We start from the raw sequence: 20366 nt of genomic DNA on the forward strand, positions 1-20366 counted from the left end.
CATCGGATTCGTATGCATGGCCCGAAATGCATGGGGCAATGTCCCCTTGCCCTTTCCAACTGTTTCAGATTTTCTTTTCTTTTTATCTTTGCATTGAACGCAACCGTATCCTGCAATATGAGCCTGATGAGTGACGACGACAATTTGCCGATCGCTCATTGATAGATGATCTCTGATCACGTTTCTGGCAGACGATCATAATAAAAACGAGTGCGGATTTTGGCACGCCTTTTAACGATCTTTTCTTTTGCTCTCTCATCTCTATCCCTCTCTCTCTCTTTCTTTGTCTCTTCTTCCACTTTGTCTATCCATCTCCCTGTCATTTCAACGTAGTCTCTGTAGGCCTTACTCGCTTTCATTTTCAGCATGTGTTTAGCAAGTATTTTTCATCGCTTGTCGCCATCTTCACCTCAATCTCCATATCCCTTTTCATCATGATCTTTACTTGAACCCCAGCTCTCTATCTACATGCATAATTATGTCCAGTTAATACTTTTGCCAATCAAATGTTTGTTCTAATCCTCAAATTTCCGACGAGTATTTGTCTTCTTCAGCCTTCAGGAGTAAGTGACAAAATTGACAGTGATCAGATCAATCAAATCAAAGTAAACATTGGATTGGCAAAATTATTAACTTGATTTGTTTTGTTATTACTTAAGCCAATACGTGAAACTATATATGCTAACATGTATCCCTCTCTATGTATATTTCTCTTTTATTTTAGCTTACTTTCTATCGACATCCTTCAGTCTTCATAAACAATTAATTGTAGTCGTATTCCTTGTGATTTAGTTTTGTTTTCACGTGTTTTCATTGTAGTGTCCATCCTTCCCCATTTCCATCCAACATGACGCCATACACGTCAAATTTTCAAAGATTCTTTCCATCTCTCCCTTTCTCGTTACTTTCTAATACTAAAATAGTTTTCTTTCTATTCTACCTTGTATTATTTCATAAACATGTTCAATGAAATAACATGCACAAAAACGCTGCAGTTTTCTGTTTCATCCAATACGCCAGATCGGGCAATTCTTTACTCATTCTTTTCCAGAGTGTTCGATTTAACTCTTCAGTAATTTCTATTCTTGTCGATTTCCTTCTACAATCAGATGAAGAAAGAGCCCTGAAACTGTCCATTAATTTATGTGTAATCATCCCTTCAAACACGACAATATTTCACTGACTTCCAGTTCCACTTTCTCCTTCATTTTTAGGCTTCTACTTTCCTTGTCTTTAGTGTGCCGAACTTTTACAATACACCCGGTCAATACACATCCAGTCAATATAACCTTCCTTTCCCTCCCCTCAATCTCTCTCTCTCTCCCTGTCGTCATTTGGGCGTTTCTCTTCTTCTTTTTTTCTCAAATTTCCCCGTTTCGTCGTCGCAATCGGAGCATTTCTTGCATCGTTCAAGCGTGATTAATGAGACCGTTTTCTCCAATCGGGCATAGCTAGTGCCCCTCCATATAGCCTTCTTCCAAGACTTAGCCCTGTGTATCAAATTTCCTTAAACGTCTTCGTTTCTTCATGAGGTAAAAATAATTCAGAAGAAATAAACAAGAAAAACCAAAGGCGAGTTGATTACCGCTTTTAAAATTAAAAGTTGTTCCATAAAACGGATATTTGGCTATCGCGAAAATGCGATATTTTCATGCATGCCTAGCGATCAGTCTGTTAACATTTGACCTTTGTACTCGTGAATCGTGACCCATATTCTCCTAAAATCATCCTGGTTCGTTACCATGGGAACGAAAACGAAATGACCGACGTGACCACGTACGATGGACTGCAGCAAGAAAATAAGGCGTACCTTAAAACCATTTTTGAAAAAGAATTTACTATTCCTAACTTTAATAAAAATTTACTTACCTAAATCAGTAAAGGCGAGATGACCCGCCCCAAATGTTGGGCTGAAATATTTTGTTTAATCCCGCGTTACGGAAACCTCTAGGCCATATCCGTGCAGACTGAGTCTTGTATCTGGAAATCATGAGAATGAAAAAAATAATAATTAGAAATCACAATGAAACTTGATATCTGAATGTCCCTTTATAGTTTAGTTTAACGAAACAATATTTTAGTTTAACGAAACACGAATTTCCATTGTCTCACAAAATGAACCAATTCGACTATATTAATAAAAAATAGTTATCAAATCACAATGAATAGAATCTTGCATTTTGTGTGTGAAATATGTAAAATGAAACTCGTGTTTGATATTTCACCTTTTGAACTACTGCACGATGAAGGTGATGCCAAAGTAAAAAAAAAAGAAGAAGCATATGCTAAAAATATATTGAACCATTGTAGTGGATAAGACAATAGGCAGAATGTTCACTGCGGTTTCAATTACGTGGAATTCGTTGTACATTAATGAATATAAATATTCTTGAATTGGTTCCTGCTAGATACCATAGCAACGGAAATGGCACAACGTTGTGTCACCAAGCTGAAACGAAACGAGAACCGTAAATATTTCAGTCGCGCCCTACCACCTCATATTAGCCGACATCAAGGCTCACTGCACAATGGATTCATCTGTGTTGGACTTGATCTCTTCACGTCTCACGAATGCCAAGGTGCCGACTCGTTTTGATCACATGATCGTGACCAATTTAATCTAATGGCAAGAAGGGAGTCAGTGAATGACAACTCAGAGGGTGCTGGGGGGTAGGGAGGGGTAATGTGATGGTGAGGTTCATCAGGGGAGCGTTTCATGAAATGTTTTAAGTCAGTGATTTTCACTAATTTGCTTTCAGCCAATCAGATGCAAGGATTCACAGTAGCCTATATAACCATGCTAACGTCTGTTGGTGAACATGGCTAACAACAGACTTTATGAAACAACCCCCACCGACTGGAGAACGAGTAAGGAAAAGGGACGGATGGGGTGGTAGGATTAGGAGCATAATTGCTTCGGGGTGGGGGTGAGAACAAATTCCACATTCTGCTACTCTCTACTGCTCGCCCCCATTATCGTGGGTAGCATAATCAACCCCGTTGCAAAAACGATATCATAATCGATGCTGAGGTACTACTTTGGTTTTTTGTTTTCAAAAGAGGTTACTTGTTCCAAATTTCATTCTCCTTTAAGAAATGAAAATGATGTTTGTAAGCAGGTAACTAAAGGTGATCACTATTCAAGGAATAACGAAGAACAAGATAAGAAAAGACAAAAGCATGTAAGAAGACCTTGCCACTTTGCGTGAGCATATCCAATATAAAACAGATTCGCAAAAATGAACCCGAGCGTTCAGGAAGTGATGTATGAATTACAGTGTGTGTGTGTGTGTGTGTGTCATGAAATAGGATTTAGGAATAGAACCAAAATGGTAACAGCGTAATTACAACTCTGATTAAAATCAGATCGAAATAACAAAAACAAAAATCCACTATGAGGATCAACTTCTGCGAGGGAAAATATTGTGCAATTGTCTTGCACACAGTGGCTAAGTAATATAAAAAGAAACTACTTAAAAATAATTTTGATATTTCATAGGTATCAATCTTCTCTTTAACTGGCCCGTAACCCAAGCCTACTTGACTAATCGGTGCAGGGATCCCGCTAGATATGGCTGTCGTCACGTCACGTTTTGTTGGCAGGTCGTGACCCCATCTCGGGCGGGCGTCGTCTGCACCGGGTGCGGAACGACGAGCGAGACGAGATGCATACATTAAAATGTAATGGGGATGAAGGGATGGATGGATGGACGGGAGAGAATAGAGGACCGAGGAAAATGGGAGAGAGCGAGACCGAGAGAGGTGGACGTTTAGAGAGAGCAAAAAAGGATGTGGGCATATGTATATGGGAGCCGCATGAAATAACAGCGCGCAATAACTGAGGCGATAAAAATCATAATGGAGAGTGATATCCGACCAAACATCTGTAATTAAGAAAATATAAGAACCCGAGACAATACCAAAGAGAGTGCAAGTGTGTGTGTGTGTGTGATTGTAAGTGAGGAAGAGGGGAAAGCTTTACTTTGGATGATGAGAGGGGTGCTTCTCATCAACCGTATGGGGTAACTCCGATTCGGAATTGAAAGCCAGTAACGCCAAAAATCGTATTTTTGTTATTTCGTTCCCTTCTCCGTGTTTCGCTTGGTTTCCCCATTTATCGTTCTCTACGTGGACATCTCCCCGAATCTGGTTTCAATACCAAATACGTTTTCTTTGGTAATTCAGATGGATATCGGACTAGAAGAAATTGAGTACGTCTCTGATAGAAACTCGGTATATACATCTTGCCTCGGACGGTTTCGTGTCCCCAGATGACCCGTGACCTTAACTGACCGCTTTTCGAAAACAATCCCAAGGTCGCTCTTAATCCCCTATCAGCCCGCTTGACCGTTCTACGTGTAGTCTCTCCTTACAGACCCATCGAACAAATTATGTCTTCAAAAACGGGGTTTTAGTTCTGAAATCTCATGTTGATGTTGATGCCTTTGGTTTTTTTTTTTTTTTGGGGGGGGGGGGATGTACGGAATTGCTGTGATTGATACTCTTCTTGTAACATATATCACTACCATTACAAGTACACGTGCATTTTCCTCAAACCACGGTAATTAGTAGGTTGGTATACAGGCTAAATGCACAGCTTTGTGAACAAAACCGATGTCTTCTTCTCGCCCACAAAATTCAAGTAGCGAGCATCGAGGATCAGAGGTCATAGCGTCCCCTTTCGAGTTCTTAACTTATTTGTTATTTATATTGCTTTCCCAAAACATGATTAAGATGGTTTGTTTATCCGAACATGTGTCTATAATTGGGACTTATACTTTAAAAATCAACGTCTAGCGAATCACTAAACATCATGAGGTCAGAGATGAAGAATGGGTTCTCCTGAGCTCGTTCACCTTATCGGCCTCCCACTCGTCAATTACTGGACAGAAAAAAAAGGCTCCTGAATTACCCAGACTAGTTTGGTAAAGATGGCCAAGGACGTAATGACGGATTTGGGATGGATATCACCCCACGGCCAATAGAGTTTCGGGTTTAATTACCGTAAAGAATCGGCATAGGATCTCGGCAGCTGGCAAGGTCAATAGACACTCCGACTGTCAGACTCTCGTAAAAACCACAGAGGGGTCGAGAATTGCAATAGCCCCGCGACGTTGCCATGGGGGTAATGCATTTGTAATGAGGAAATGACTTGATCTGGGTTGCGTAACACCGTCTGCACGACGGGTTCTGGGAAATTATCCACAACCTACATAATAATCATCGCAAGGAATCATACAGGCACGTGTGTTAATATGATGACTGTGAAAATTCAGTGCATGCACGATTTAAATCCATTTACCAAAAAACCCCTAGTCTTGAAACGGAAGGGCCGAATTACAGTACAGAGGGACAGTGCATATGCACTTGCTTTAGAGGTCTCGGTATGTATGTATGGATATGGTCTCAGAGAATAAAACGAAGTAAATCTATAAGGGGTATGTGGACTCGATGAAGGAATGAAGCAAACGTGACACATTTCGGTAGGGTGGGTAGGTAGCTATCGTACGGATAATAATTACACTATAAATCACGTGCATCCTAGACTGTAAACGGGCTCGTAACCGACGCATATCCTTAATGCCTAGGTCAACAATCCACCCATGCCTGCCCTCAGATTCACCGACCTTCTACCAGGTATGTGTTCATACGTTATGAATTAAATACCATATATAAATGTTTTCACCAAAGAAAATGTGAAGGCCCTAAACTAGCTTTCGGAATCCCAATTTGCCTCAAAGCGGCCCTTATGCGTGTGCGTGTGGGGGGGGGGGCTTATTCGTAAACATAACATCATAAATAATAATATTTAGGCCTATATGTCAAACTTCTTAACTTAATAGAAAACACGATTGTTACCCCTCCATTTTCTTTAATATATGAAGCATATTCAATACTTGATAATTTGAAGAAAGATCATTATTTGACTGCAAATGAGAAAAGGGTCCCCCCGTCAATTCAATCTAGCGCGCTCCAAGATGCACGTGGATCAGCAATAGCTGATGGGCAAAATATTCTTGGAAGACTGAACAGTGTAGGATTAAAGATTATCCGGGTTTCAGATCTATTCGAACTGTGTACCCGATAGCAAGTTGGGTAGGAAACCACCATAGGATCCAATTCAAAACGCAGTACCAGACGACTCTCGCGGACCACAAATGCAAAATTTAATCACGATAAAATCGGCGCGAAACTCGAGTCGATTTTTTTTTTTCGGCGAGGATCCTACTCCACCAGCGCTCTATACTGTTTATGGAGTCTAAAAGTCCGCTTGCATTATCAATGCTCTTATCAAAGTCTGATGCGCTCACGTCGCAGTGATTCTAAAAAAACACAATATTTGTACTCGTCTGCTGCCAGATAAACACTGGTGGAATTCACCTATTCATCTCCCAGAATTATGGAATATAATGTGTTGGGGTATGGAAGATATGGAGCAGAGATAAGGAACGTTTGCCTGTCTATAAACATGCTGGTAATTTTTTGCGTTATCGGTTCATGTCACTGACTGATTAAAGGCAACAGACAGTAGTTGCAGCAAACAATTATTTCATGAGAAAGTCTTTTAAATCAAGGTCAATTGTTAAAATATTATCAACATATAGATCTGGTACATTAATGTAAACTTATTTTTGTAAAATCATGAAATCTCAGCTCAAAATCGATAATTCTGATGATATGTGGGGCACTGTATTTAATATAAATATTGCTTCGAAAAATACCCGACATTTGATGGAATTCCGTGCTTATTTTGCAAATTTTTCAGCAATGAACGCATTTTCTTGCAGAGCTATTTGGCACATATTTTTTTTTTATTTATACATACAAACATTTTGATGGTAATTTCATTGGATTCTGTTTGAACTCATTTCGAGATCGTTACCACAACTGGTATTTATATTTAAAGGTCTAGCTCGTGTCTCGTATTTGAAATCATCGCAACTATATCCGTGAATCGGATTGACATGCCATGTAAAAATGCATTTGCCAAGTAGATGCGTGTGGATGGTCTACACAACATACAAGGGAATTGTATTTTAGGTCAGAAGAACAGGCTTAGTTCTAAAGCTCAAGAACACATTTCTGAAAAGAGACCTATGAATTGCCAATCACATTTTTCATCAAATAAAAGCACATTAACTCAACAGAAAGCATATGCAGTGAACAATTGGCTTTCATGGGAGAAAGATGGTTTGTGCATGATGAAAATGGATGAAAAACCCACTAAAAAATTAAGTCTAATTGAGAGCAGTGACGGCATAAGAATAGATGTTGAGAAATTGCACGAGAATGTTGACTGACGAAAATGAAAAAAAAATAATTTCTTGAGAAAAAATGGACTTGAATTGAATATGGCAAAGGAGAAACGCAAAATCAACAACAGCATGGGGGGGGGGCGAAGAACCCACATCAAATATCCATGGGCAATAGGCCTACGGGGGGGGGGTCGCTGGAAATGTTTTTTGCGCAAAAACATTTGGCACCTTTCCCAGTGTTCCCTCGGCTCTAGCCACTATAATCTGTCTTTTCTTCTCTTTCTATTATTTTTCCGGTCGTATATAACTAGCCGCAGGTAACCACACACGTACCATTCTATTCAAATCACGCACGAGCGTCGACGAGTGCGAGACAGAGGAAGGAAAGGAGAGAAAAGGAACGCTCTGAATAAAGGCACTGAAAAAATGAAAGAACCTTTAATCGGGGAAAACGAGAAAAACGCACGACAATCAAGCATTGAATTTACAATAAAGCGTTGCGCTGTATAACAAAATGAACTTTTTCTATAAGGCAGGTATAAGGCACCAATTACTGATGGGTATAATACGTATAATTCTGCTCTAAACACAAACGAAGACTATTAATAAGTAAAGAGAAGAAAATGAGTAAAAGTTCAAATGGGGGAATTGGGTCTCCATTAAACAAATTCGATTCAATATTCCTTTCTGCTTCTCGTTAAGCATCGACGTTTAATAATTCGATAATATCGTAAAGGTCATGTGATAAATTCAAAATGCCACGATGGTCATTAGAAAAAGTTTTGAGCGATAGACTTTTCAATTCGGCGTCATTTTCATTGGTAAGAATCACTAAAAACCGGAGCAAGGAAACGACTAACGGGAAGAGAGAACAAGGCTTGAGGAGGCAAAGAAAACGCCCATTAGAGGATAAGCTAGGGAGAGAAAAATGAGCAATAGTGCGGGAAATGACGGTCGAGGGAAAAACTCGGCAAAAATTTTCATCACGACCAGCTTGGAAACGTGACCCAACGTAGTTTTCACGGAGCAAGAAAATGTGGGATTTTGATGTCGGATTGCATCAGGCCTTGGCGTCCGCACGGTTTGCGATATTGGAGAGAGAGAGGAAGATGAAAAGACAGGATGAGGTCATGAAGATAACAAGTCATGGAAAGATAGAACGCCGAAGGATAGATAGGCGTACCATGGAAGAATGGAGGAAGGGATGGAATCTGATGGATTGACTGATCGATGTAGGAAAGGGAAACAGAAGAAGGCTTGCGGGAAATTGGGTGCCAACATAGAAGAACCAGGGAGTTTTTCCACTGAAAGGACAAAAGCATAGGAGATATCGGAAGACGAATGGAAAGAGGGATGGAAGGATGATCGGAGCGAAAAAGATTAACAAAATAATTGGGGGAATAAAGACGAGTGAACATGACGTGCAATTACAGAGAATAAACCGCATAAAGAGTAGAAAGTGACGAAAAGGTCCAGTGTAGGCAAAGCAGGGTCGAATGGGTCAGGTGCATGGCAACACAGACCTGTTTTAAAGGACAAGTCCACCCCAACAAAAAGTTGATTTGAATAAAAAGAGAAAAATCCAACAAGTATAACACTGAAAATTTCATCAAATCGGATGTATAATAAGAAAGTTATGACATAAATTTTCGCTTGATTTCACAAAACAGTTATATGCACATCCCGGTCGGTATGCAAATGAGGGAACTGATCACATCACTATTTTCTTTTGCATTTTATCATATAAAATATTCAAATTTTCTCTTCATTGTCCTGTGAAACAAAATTTTATTTCTCCCTGAACATGTGGAATTACCATTGTTTTACATTTTATGGTTCAGTCAAGTTGGTCCTTATTGTCTAATCTGTAAAAAATGAAATATCTTATAATTCAAACAATAAAAAGCAAAAGAAATAGTGAGTGAGGGACATCATCGATTCTCTCATTTGCATGTGAACAAATCGTGCATATAACTATTTTGTTAAGAATAAGCAAACCTTTAAAATGTCATAATTTTCTCATTTCTCATCGGCTTTTGGTGACATTTTCAGCATTATCCTTGTCTGATTTTTCTCTCTTGATTCAAATCAACTTTTTTCTTAGGTGGACTTGACCTTTAAGGATGATGGGGGTGGGGTGACTGTAAAATTCTCTTTACATTAATATAATATTGATCACAATTTTTTCCCTTACATAAATTATAAGCTTCGCGGTTTCCATCAATTTTCTCCATCCAGCAATATTTGAATAGGTCCCATTAACCTATTAAAGGGGAATCCAACCCAAATAAAAACTTGATTTTATAAGGAAAAGAAAAATCAGACAAGTTGATCGGTGAAAGTTTGAACAATATTGGACAAACAACAAGAAAGATATGAATTTTTAAAAGTTGTAAATATTGGTAATCACTATACCCATGGAGACTTCAAATTGGCCGCATATGGGATGTCATAGTGATGTAAGGCAAGGACTACTCTTCCATGTACTCCAATACATATTATGGCTAAAATGTCATTTTTCCCAAAAGTTTTATTTCAAATTATATATTTTTTTCATGAGGACATAAAACAATATACTACCTGGGTTATATTTAGATTACTGCCCCAGGGGAATGGGTACTTAGGAGAAAACCACAAATCCCTGATAATAAAATACATGGCCTATGGGAAAGTTGTCCTTGCCCCTTGTCATAATTTACTTACCCAGTTGCCAATTTGAAATCTACATAGTATTATTGATCTCAATTTTAAAGCAGCTATAACTTTCTTATTGCTTGTCCGATTTCTTTCAAACTTTCACCATTCTGTTTAATTCATTTTTCTCCTTCCCAACACAACATTAAATGGCCAGGGCTGGATTCCCCTTTAACTGTAATCCTCTCGAATTGCTGCACGTAATTTGAATCATATAACCACCATACGCACAAACAAAAACCCTCAGTCACACACACACACACGCACGCACACACCGTCTCAGTCACACACACGCACAAACACAAACCCTCAGGCACACACACACGCACACCCACAGACACTCACAGTCACACACGCGCACAAACACAAACCCTCAGTCACACACACACACACACACGCACACCCTCAAACACTCACACACACGCAAAAACACAAACCCTCACAGTCACACACGCGGGCACCTTCATCAATATTATGTTGATGAAGGTTTAATGCATATATCATTTAAATATCTTATCACTGTGATTTTTCGTATCCCCGAATAGAAGAAGACGCGAGGCTTGCGTCGAAAATTCGGAATACTTTGGAATACACTTTTTGTTGGAACGTAATGCATTACCTCTCAAGGATGTACCCTTTGTCATTTTTGTCTGTCTCTCTCTCTATCTCTCTCACACACATACACACACACACTCTCTCTCTCTCTCTCTATCTCTCTCTCTATATATATAGGCCTATATATAAAGAGAGGGAGTGCTAAGCCTACATAAAATCTTAAAGTTTACTTGCGTCAAAATGCAACAAGATAATGAGAAAATAATATATGAAAAGTAAACTATTGAAATATATTCACTGTAATAACAGTTCAAGAAAATGTTTAGTGAATGTCCCCCCCCCCAAAAAAAAAAAGAAGAAGAGAACAGCTTCAAACGAATTTCGAATGAATTCTAATTCGCTGTCTGATTTCCTAGACTAGCAACAACTCTCTCTCGAGCGATCCATGGTGCGTGAGTGAATGTTTACATCGCAGACTGGATTCCACAGTTTGGGGCGACTCCCCTGCGATGAAAATGGAGTATCCCGGTACGTGACTGAAGCGCTCAAGTGTTGGTTCAGGATTAGGTGTCAACGACTCGACGGGAATGAACAGGGTTCCAGACCTATTTACGCAAATTTAGGGACCGTCTCATAAGCTCGTCACCGCGAATCCCACCCGTCTTTTTAAGCCGCGTTTATATTTATTTGATCGATGAGTTTTCCGGTCGGTCTCCCGCTTTCCCCTCTATTTTATGCTCTTCGTTGGTAGCAAACTCTCTGTGATGGAAGTAACGATCTATCTGTCTTCAGGCTGAGTAAAGATAACTCAGCGAGGAGGCCTCTATGTACTCAAGTCGTTTACGAACGCACGAGATTCCTGCCTCGCCGAAGACGATGTTTACATAAAACGCGAGGAATATCCTCCAACGATCACGAAGCAATGACAAAATAAGACAGAACGAAAAAAATAACATTGAAGTTAAGATGGGGAAGAGTGGAAATACAGAGAGCAGATCTGGGAGAGAGAGAGAGAGAGACCAGGCGCGGTTTCGATTAATTTGCCGCCACAGAAAAAGAAATAAGAGATTGGCTGCAAGGAGCGTTCGTGCCGCTGTAATATAAACAAATTCAGCTGGCGTAATAATATTTTCGACGTATCATAAGTTGAGAGATCCGAAAAGGGATTTTTCCCCCGACGCAATGACACTACACTACGGTCACTTGGTCAGATATATATTCTTTCATCAAAGGCGAATTTGATTCCCTGGGTTGACCGAACTGACTGAACTAAATGACCGAGTGAAAGAATGGAAAGTGTGTTGTCCATAGGGAAACACCGTCAAAATGATCAACGGTCCAGCCTATTACTACTCGAGTCACTCACATTAAACAAATGCACAAGATGGCACATCAATACGGATACCGATAATTTCAGAAACTGAAAGTGCATTTTTTTTATCGATAAAGGAAGGAAGCAACATTAAGTACAACCGTGGTGTTTATACTAGGAGGTTCAAATTGATTTCTTTGTCAGTTTTTTTTTCCATAGAAATGTTGGGTTGTTCGAGCATGCAGGCGTACAAGTGAGATTTAGTTATCCCTCATCCATAGTCCATTATTTTATCATACCCATCGCTATTGTAGATCTTCTTTATCGATATTAATCACTAAGTTCTCACTTATACATTTCTAGTCACCAATAAACACGTGCTTTCGGAGAGCTAAAGATTGATCATTTTAAACTCTTGTGAAACATATTACATATTAAACGGAAAAGTTTTATACGAAATCGTACTGACATAATGAAAGAAATTTAGTTCATTTTCATACCAGTCGGCTGTACGCTTTCGTTAACACCTAAAGTTTAAAGGGTGAACAGAAAAGATGATCCACTTCAAGTACGAAAATGGTGGAAATACCCTTTTCTCATTGAACTAGAACACGGTATGGTTGGAGAAAGAGTTGCAATGAAAGCGCAAGTCCTAAAATCGTATTGGATAAAATGGAGTTGCGATTGATTCCAACTGATTGCGTCATTTTTGATCGCAGTTATTCCGGCAAACGGATCCTATGATCACTGTATATACACAATAAGAATTACAGGCTTGTTGAAAAGCACGGGGCGCTAAAACTCTTTGCGGAATATGCATGCGCTTACACCCGTCCCTCATAAAGAAAGGAAATACGATCGATAAAGGAAAACACTGATTGAAATAGAAAATAGTCGGGTTCATAACTGGAAGGAAGGCGTAAAATAGATCAAACACCAGACAAACTACGCCTCTCTTCCGTTCATTATTTCCTTTCTTTCTGGATGTTACTATACAGTCACTGCTATTCCACTAGGTACTACTATTTACGATGGAGTGCAGAGAGGGTCAATTTCAAAAGGGGGTACAATATTAAAAACCAAAGGGATGGTAGGCCCAAACGCTGTTTGGGCCTATGATACTACATTATGATTAATCTTTTTTACAGAGGTATTGAGGCTCAGTCAGTGGATAATCCTCCGGACTTTGAACCACAAAGTACGGGGTTCGAATCCCACCGCAGCACCCGTGTCCTTTGGCAAGGCGATTATCTACATTTGCCACTCAGGTGTAGTAAACGGCTACCCGGTAGGAAGTAATTCCCTGCATGCTCGAGCGTGCGATCAGGATGGCCGTGCTAAAGCCTGTGAATAGTAGGCCCTATTCAGAAGGAGCGATTTAATATTGCATATTACTATTATTATTATTATTACAGAGACCGCGGTTTTCCATCAACTACTAGTACACTACTCAAAAAAAGTTAAGGACCACTTTTTAAAACGTACATAAAGATTTTATACAAGGTGTTTTATTTCTGGAAATACCTCAGTACAACTGTCCTAAATGTCCTTAAACACGCTGTAATCAATTTCACGCATGGGTGGTTTCAGTTGTTGCACAATGTCTCTCGCATCACTGCACATCCTGAAAAGTGGGCCCCGAGGGGTATCAGCTACCGACATGAAGTGGTAAAAACGAATGTCTGAGTGTCTTTCAGGCAGTTCAGTAACGAGTGTGACCACCTCCTGCAGCAATAACGGCTTCACAGCGCTGTCTCATGGAGCTGATGAGGCGATTGATGTCTCTGACGTCCAGTGCATCCCATGCAGCCTCCAGAGCCACACCCAGCTGCTGCAGTCCAAGTGGATGGGCTTCGAGCTGCTCGAGACTCCTCCCCATCATGTCCCAGACGTGCTCTATCGGGTTTAAGTCCGGGGACCTCGCTGGCCACTCCATACGCTCAATCCCCTGGTCCTCAAGGAACTCGGTCACCACCCTAGCTCGGTGGGCACGGGCATTGTCATCCATGAAAATGATGTTTTGTCCCACATTTTCTGCAAATGGCACCACTATAGGTTCAAGGACCTCATCCCTGTACCTCACTCCTGTCATTGCTCCCCCTGGGACCACGTAGAGACGAGTACGGTTGGCGTAGGTGATGCCTCCCCACACCATGACGCTGCCTCCCCCATAACGGTCATGTTCTGCAATACAGGGGTCTGCAAATCTCTCTCCTGGTCGCCTCCAGACTCTCGAACGTCCATCATTGTGGTCAAGGGAAAATCTGCTCTCATCTGTGAACAGAACTCTACGCCATTGCTGTCTGGTCCATCTGACATGCTCCCGGGCCCAGTTGAGACGAATTCTTCTGTGAGCAGGGGTGAGTGGGACACACTGAGCTGGCCGTCTGGCATGCATATTGGCTCTGTGAAGTCGGTTACGGATTGTTTGAGTGGAAACAATCACTCCAGTTGCTGCAGCGAAGTCATTGTTGAGGCGGCGTGCACTGTGAAAGCGGTTGCGGAGGCTGAGATTCGTCAAGTAGCGATCATCTCTAGGGGTTGTCGAAACTGGTCGGCCACTGCGGGGTCTCTCGGAGTATAGCCCTGTCTCTCGGTGTCTTTGATTTGAATTCAATATGCATGCCAGACGGCCAGCTCAGTGTGTCCCACTCACCCCTGCTCACAGAAGAATTCGTCTCAACTGGGCCCGGGAGCATGTCAGATGGACCAGACAGCAATGGCGTAGAGTTCTGTTCACAGATGAGAGCAGATTTTCCCTTGACCACAATGATGGACGTTCGAGAGTCTGGAGGCGACCAGGAGAGAGATTTGCAGACCCCTGTATTGCAGAACATGACCGTTATGGGGGAGGCAGCGTCATGGTGTGGGGAGGCATCACCTACGCCAACCGTACTCGTCTCTACGTGGTCCCAGGGGGAGCAATGACAGGAGTGAGGTACAGGGATGAGGTCCTTGAACCTATAGTGGTGCCATTTGCAGAAAATGTGGGACAAAACATCATTTTCATGGATGACAATGCCCGTGCCCACCGAGCTAGGGTGGTGACCGAGTTCCTTGAGGGCCAGGGGATTGAGCGTATGGAGTGGCCAGCGAGGTCCCCGGACTTAAACCCGATAGAGCACGTCTGGGACATGATGGGGAGGAGTCTCGAGTAGCTCGAAGCCCATCCACTTGGACTGCGGCAGCTGGGTGTGGCTCTGGAGGCTGCATGGATGCACTGGACGTCAGAGACATCAATCGCCTCATCAGCTCCATGAGACAGCGCTGTGAAGCCGTTATTGCTGCAGGAGGTGGTCACACTCGTTACTGAACTGCCTGAAAGACACTCAGACATTCGTTTTTACCACTTCATGTCGGTAGCTGATACCCCTCGGGGCCCACTTTTCAGGATGTGCAGTGATGCGAGAGACATTGTGCAACAACTGAAACCACCCATGCGTGAAATTGATTACAGCGTGTTTAAGGACATTTAGGACAGTTGTACTGAGGTATTTCCAGAAATAAAACACCTTGTATAAAATCTTTATGTACGTTTTAAAAAGTGGTCCTTAACTTTTTTTGAGTAGTGTATAAATGAAAATGATAATGAAATTATGAATTCTGAATGTTCTGCCTCCTCCTCCCCCAAATAATAAAAATCGTTCTGTACCCTTACATTGTGACCTGAAAAGACTATGAACGTTAAAAGATCGTAAGTACATTATTCTTCTAAACGATGAAATGGTAAACCTTAATAGACCTTTTCCCGCACCTGCCATGCTCCTCTTTGCACCTCCAATTGTACCTGCACCCCCCCTCCCTCCCTACATTTGCTTCTCAGTTCCTCCCTCATTATCACAATTATTGTAACCATATTGTTATTATTTTTTTATATTATTATTACTATTATCACTTATTCTAATTTGTGTCACTCTTTCGTTGTTACCTTTGGTATTTTGTATACCCTCCTTTTAAACTGTCTTCCGTCTCTCCTTTATATTATAGTTTTGTAATATACGTACTGAAACTAAGTTACGGGGGCTTGCCTCTCATACACGCTTTGCTTTTCTTGGCAAGCCCCTCCGTTCTGTTTTATATAGTCATTATAGTCAAAGTTACTTTAGTTCGCATTAGTTCTCATTGTTTATACCTTACTCCGATTGATGTTGTACTTCAAATTTGACTATGTATTGTTTGATTTTGTTGTGCTTTGTGAACGGAAAATGAATAAATCTAAATCTAATATTTTTACATTGTGTCTTGGGGTTTTTCTTGTCCATGCCTTTAGCCAATACCTTTTTACCTCAGACAGGAGCAAGTTCGGGAATTAGTACCCCCAACCAGTTCCACCTTCACATCATGCATGAATTTACCCTTCATTCACAAATGCATACCGCCATAGTAATTGGCAATTAAAATCCCCAAGAGCGGATCACGTGACTAGCCAGTTTGCTGATTATAACAGGAGGGGGGAGGGGTGGACTGCTAGTTTTGAGTGTGGCAGATGAGAGAGGAAGCAGAATAGCCAGCACGAGAGTTGAAACGTTTCTAATTACGGCATAGGTCGGTCAACAGTAAAACCTATTCCATACCGCCATTACACGCTACCGTGTCGGTGATATTAATAGCTATATTATATCCACGTTTCGAACGGAATTAACAACGCGGGGGTTGAAATTTCATCTGGAGAGCTTAGCGACCTACATGGCGTGTACGTGAAAGGCGGCGGTGACTAGTTAGTAGGCTTTATTCAACATCTTCATCATAATTGCTTCGCTTAAAAACAAATTCCGAATCAAGAAAGTGAAGTCTTGAGTTAAAAAAACAGAAAGATGAATTTAGCAGTCGCGACTATTGTGCCAATTTTCACGATTTTTGGCGCCAATTCCGAATTTTCGTGAGTATTGGTGTCATTATCATTTTAAAGTACTCGTCACCAATTTCCCAAAATTTACTCTCAAGTGAATCAATAAGTTATCGTTGAAATAGGAATATTGGAAGCGATGAATACTGTAGGCCTATTTGAATACCATGCGTAATTGCGAATTCGCAATATGTAGGTCTTCATCATTTCACTTTATTTTCCATTACATCCTTTTTATTGAATAGGCATATACATATACTTAGACCTTATCGATAATTTTTCGAATTTTGTGGTGCATTTCCTTATTTCAAGTCCGGGATCTACAATTTTTTAAGGAAATCGTAATTTTCTTGTTGTATATCTAATTCTTTGATGTTTTTTCCTCTCTCTTTTTAAAATGCAGACCCTTTGTGTAATGGTATAACAAGACTGTAAGCCCTAAACCTCATCGCCGATATGCATTTCGAGAGTGGCAATGTTTTTGCAAGAGCTTCATGGCTGCACCAAAAAGGAATGGGGTGAAAAAGGTTAAAGCTCTTTTGAGACGATCCCTGAGTGTCGTGCACGACTGAGGTAGACGGCAGTTGATTATACATCGCCAGGGCCTTTGGGCTGCCGCGGGGTTGAGCCCCGTGCGTGCGTCCAAGCAAAGCTGGAGCATCGGAACCTAGCGTAGCGTGTTAGTAATTATGTCCCCGGGGTCTGTCGGGCACGTACGCTCTATCGCTCCCCCATCGTGAGCTACTCCTTGACGAACCTCGCTGACTGTATCGACCCGCAAAAGGCAGACATAATCCCATTTTGTCTTCTTTCGCCTTCCACACGTTCATTTTTTCCACTCTATCGTCGTCCAAAGTTTACCTACATAGATAAGTTTGACGGACCAAAATAACGCTTGAAAACGATAAAATCCCTAAGGTCATCGATAAAAAAAGCTAGACGAGAATAAAGTCGTCAGGTCCACAATTGTACACGGGAAAAGGGGTGAAAGGCAATCACCATCTAATCCCCGTAATCTCCCTTTTATTTAGTTTTCCACATTAGCTGTTTCTTCTCCTTTCTTATTCACCCGCTGCCCCCAAAAAGCAATGTAGGAAATCAGATATTCTTCATATTTTGTGACATCATTTAAAGATTGCGAGGCCACCCCTCATAGTTCACCTCCTCACTCAAAACCCTGTGTCTCGGTTCATATGCCGAGGCGAATATCTACCTTGAGGTGTCAGGGCGTCAAACCAAGGCAAGCGAGCCGGGTCGAGCTGCTTAAAACCGATAACGCATCCGGCTGATATTACTGGTGGTGGGAATGGGAAAGAGTACGTGCGCAGACTTCAGGACGTGCTTTTTTTATTTTCCCAGAACAGTTTTATCACAGAGATATGAAAGACGGCTGGTTTGATATTGCCCATCCCCACTCTCTCTCTCTCTCTCTGGTTAGCAATTAGGTTTGCTTTCATAAAGGCCTACAACGTTGCTTTCAATTCTCATGCAGCAACAATAACTTTTAAACAACGTTAAAGAATTCGAATACAATTTGCAATTGAACGATTGTGCAATGATACTAAGCCTAGAAATACTGTAGAGATGGTTGTGCATATGTCTGAATTTTACCTGAAGGCATAATTCATTCATTTGGCAACTTGTGCAACACTTTGTTCAAAACCTTTTAATATCTGTCCTTGAGACACCATACAGCAATATGCCACAAACCTTTGATGCGTTGATTAAAGGCGTCACTTCACCAACCTTCTTCCTTTAATTCTCCTTCGACTGATTAGCAGCATTTGCGGGATAACGCACGATTAGTTTTCTCGCATCCGCACGTCACTTTCTTGTCTCTCCCGTCTTCGAGCTTCAAGATATCCGAAAGAATCAGGAGACAGAAAGAGACGACAGGCTCGGGAAGGATTCAAGGAGAAACGCGAGACAAAATTAAAAGACGACGTGCACGGAGAAGAGTATCGTTGAACGTCGCAAGGCGTGTTCAATTCCGCACGAATTATTCAAAAGCAATTCGATCACGTGGGTTGGCGCACCCCTTCTATGAAAGGTGCATTTTAAAGAAGGTGGTAAAATGCATCAAGCGAAAGTTGGAACAATCGAATTTTGCATATTCCCTGAAAATTATGCTGCTTTTGCTAAGTTTCCTCTAATTCACCATTCTCGGTGGTCTCGTTTAATGTTGGCGATAGGAATATTACTAAATTATTAATTTTGAATGAATTGTATATAATATCAGGCAACCAACGCAACACACTCATCATTATATCTAATATTATGATATAGGTCCCCTACTTGTTCATATTCCTTAGCAGGCCCAATATTTTCTTGAACTTTCAGAGGACAAGTGGACCCAACACGTTAACCAAAAAGCTAGGAGGAATATAATACGCATAACTTCTTTCCGACAAGTGAAAACATAATTACGCAGTTACGTTAATCATTTTCATCCATTTCGGGAAAGTTTTATTTGAAGTTGGTTCCCTAAATAGCTAATCGTTCCGCGGCAGTTGATCAACGGTCGTTGTCCTCGCTATATCACGTCATCCGGCCTACACCACGTGATCGCGCGTAGAAGGATAGAACATTGTGCCATCTTCCAGTTTTTATCAACCATTTATAAATTTTCAGAAACTGAAATATTTAAGCACCCATAATATAATTTTCTTCCCTCGTCTATCTTTCGTTCTTTTTTGTTGTTATCCATTCTTTTGATCTAAAAAATGAAGTGTTATTGTAAAATTATGTGGCCAGTGGCTCTGGAAGAAAATGTGCAATTACTGAGAACTGAGCAAAATAAGCACGGAATTCCACTAAAAGAATTTAAAAATTTCGATTTTTTTTTTTTTTCAATAGATATTAAAACATTGTCCTTTTATTCTTTTCTCCGTTAGTGATCATCGGAATTATCCGTTTTCAGCTAAGATTCGATGATTTCACAAAGATAAGTTTAAGTTTATAATGCAACAGACTTAGATCTCTGATAATATGGCCACAATTAACCTTGTTTTTAAAGACTTTTTTAGTGTCTGGCTTAACCATGCAAAGTTTGTTTCCCTAAATTAAGATGAAGGAAACTATTGCACGCCTGCCTGTGTATCATGCACTGACCTATGGCTGAATCAAAGAGACATTTCTTAAACCAATCCCTCTGTCATGATTGTATGAAGTCAGAATGATCATCTCCCTCAAATAAGCTCCCCTCAATCATTCGAATAGATCGTTTCCTGATCACTTATTTTGCACTGGTTTTCCAAATATTTCCAACCTTCGAATACCAAGATATGGGATTTCATTATGAAATTCCGAATCAAGGATAAAGTAAAAAGGTATACCTTCAAATTGTATAACGTTATGCTTTTAAGCCGAGGTGCAAACGTTTCACGACACTTGCCAGTCCTACACAGCACTTAGCATTGGCGCTATTGACTCAATTGGCAAAAAACATGGATGTTTACGAAGATAGAAAATGAGGATTATTCGTATATAGCAGACTGATATCAGGGATTATGCACGACGAGAATGATGCAAATTTGCCTCTCGTATCTCATCGTGCGGATGGCACTGCATCAAGACGTTTGTTATCCGAAAGATGGGAGCGATATATAAATGTGAATGGAGAAATAGAACAGGATAGGATGTTCTTCGCATCCTGCTTCTGCTTCCTCACCATAATCATGATAATGGAAAGGAGGAATATACC

This window comes from Lytechinus pictus, chromosome 18, assembly GCF_037042905.1.
Source record: "Lytechinus pictus isolate F3 Inbred chromosome 18, Lp3.0, whole genome shotgun sequence".
NCBI classification, from domain to species: Eukaryota; Metazoa; Echinodermata; class Echinoidea; order Temnopleuroida; family Toxopneustidae; genus Lytechinus; species Lytechinus pictus.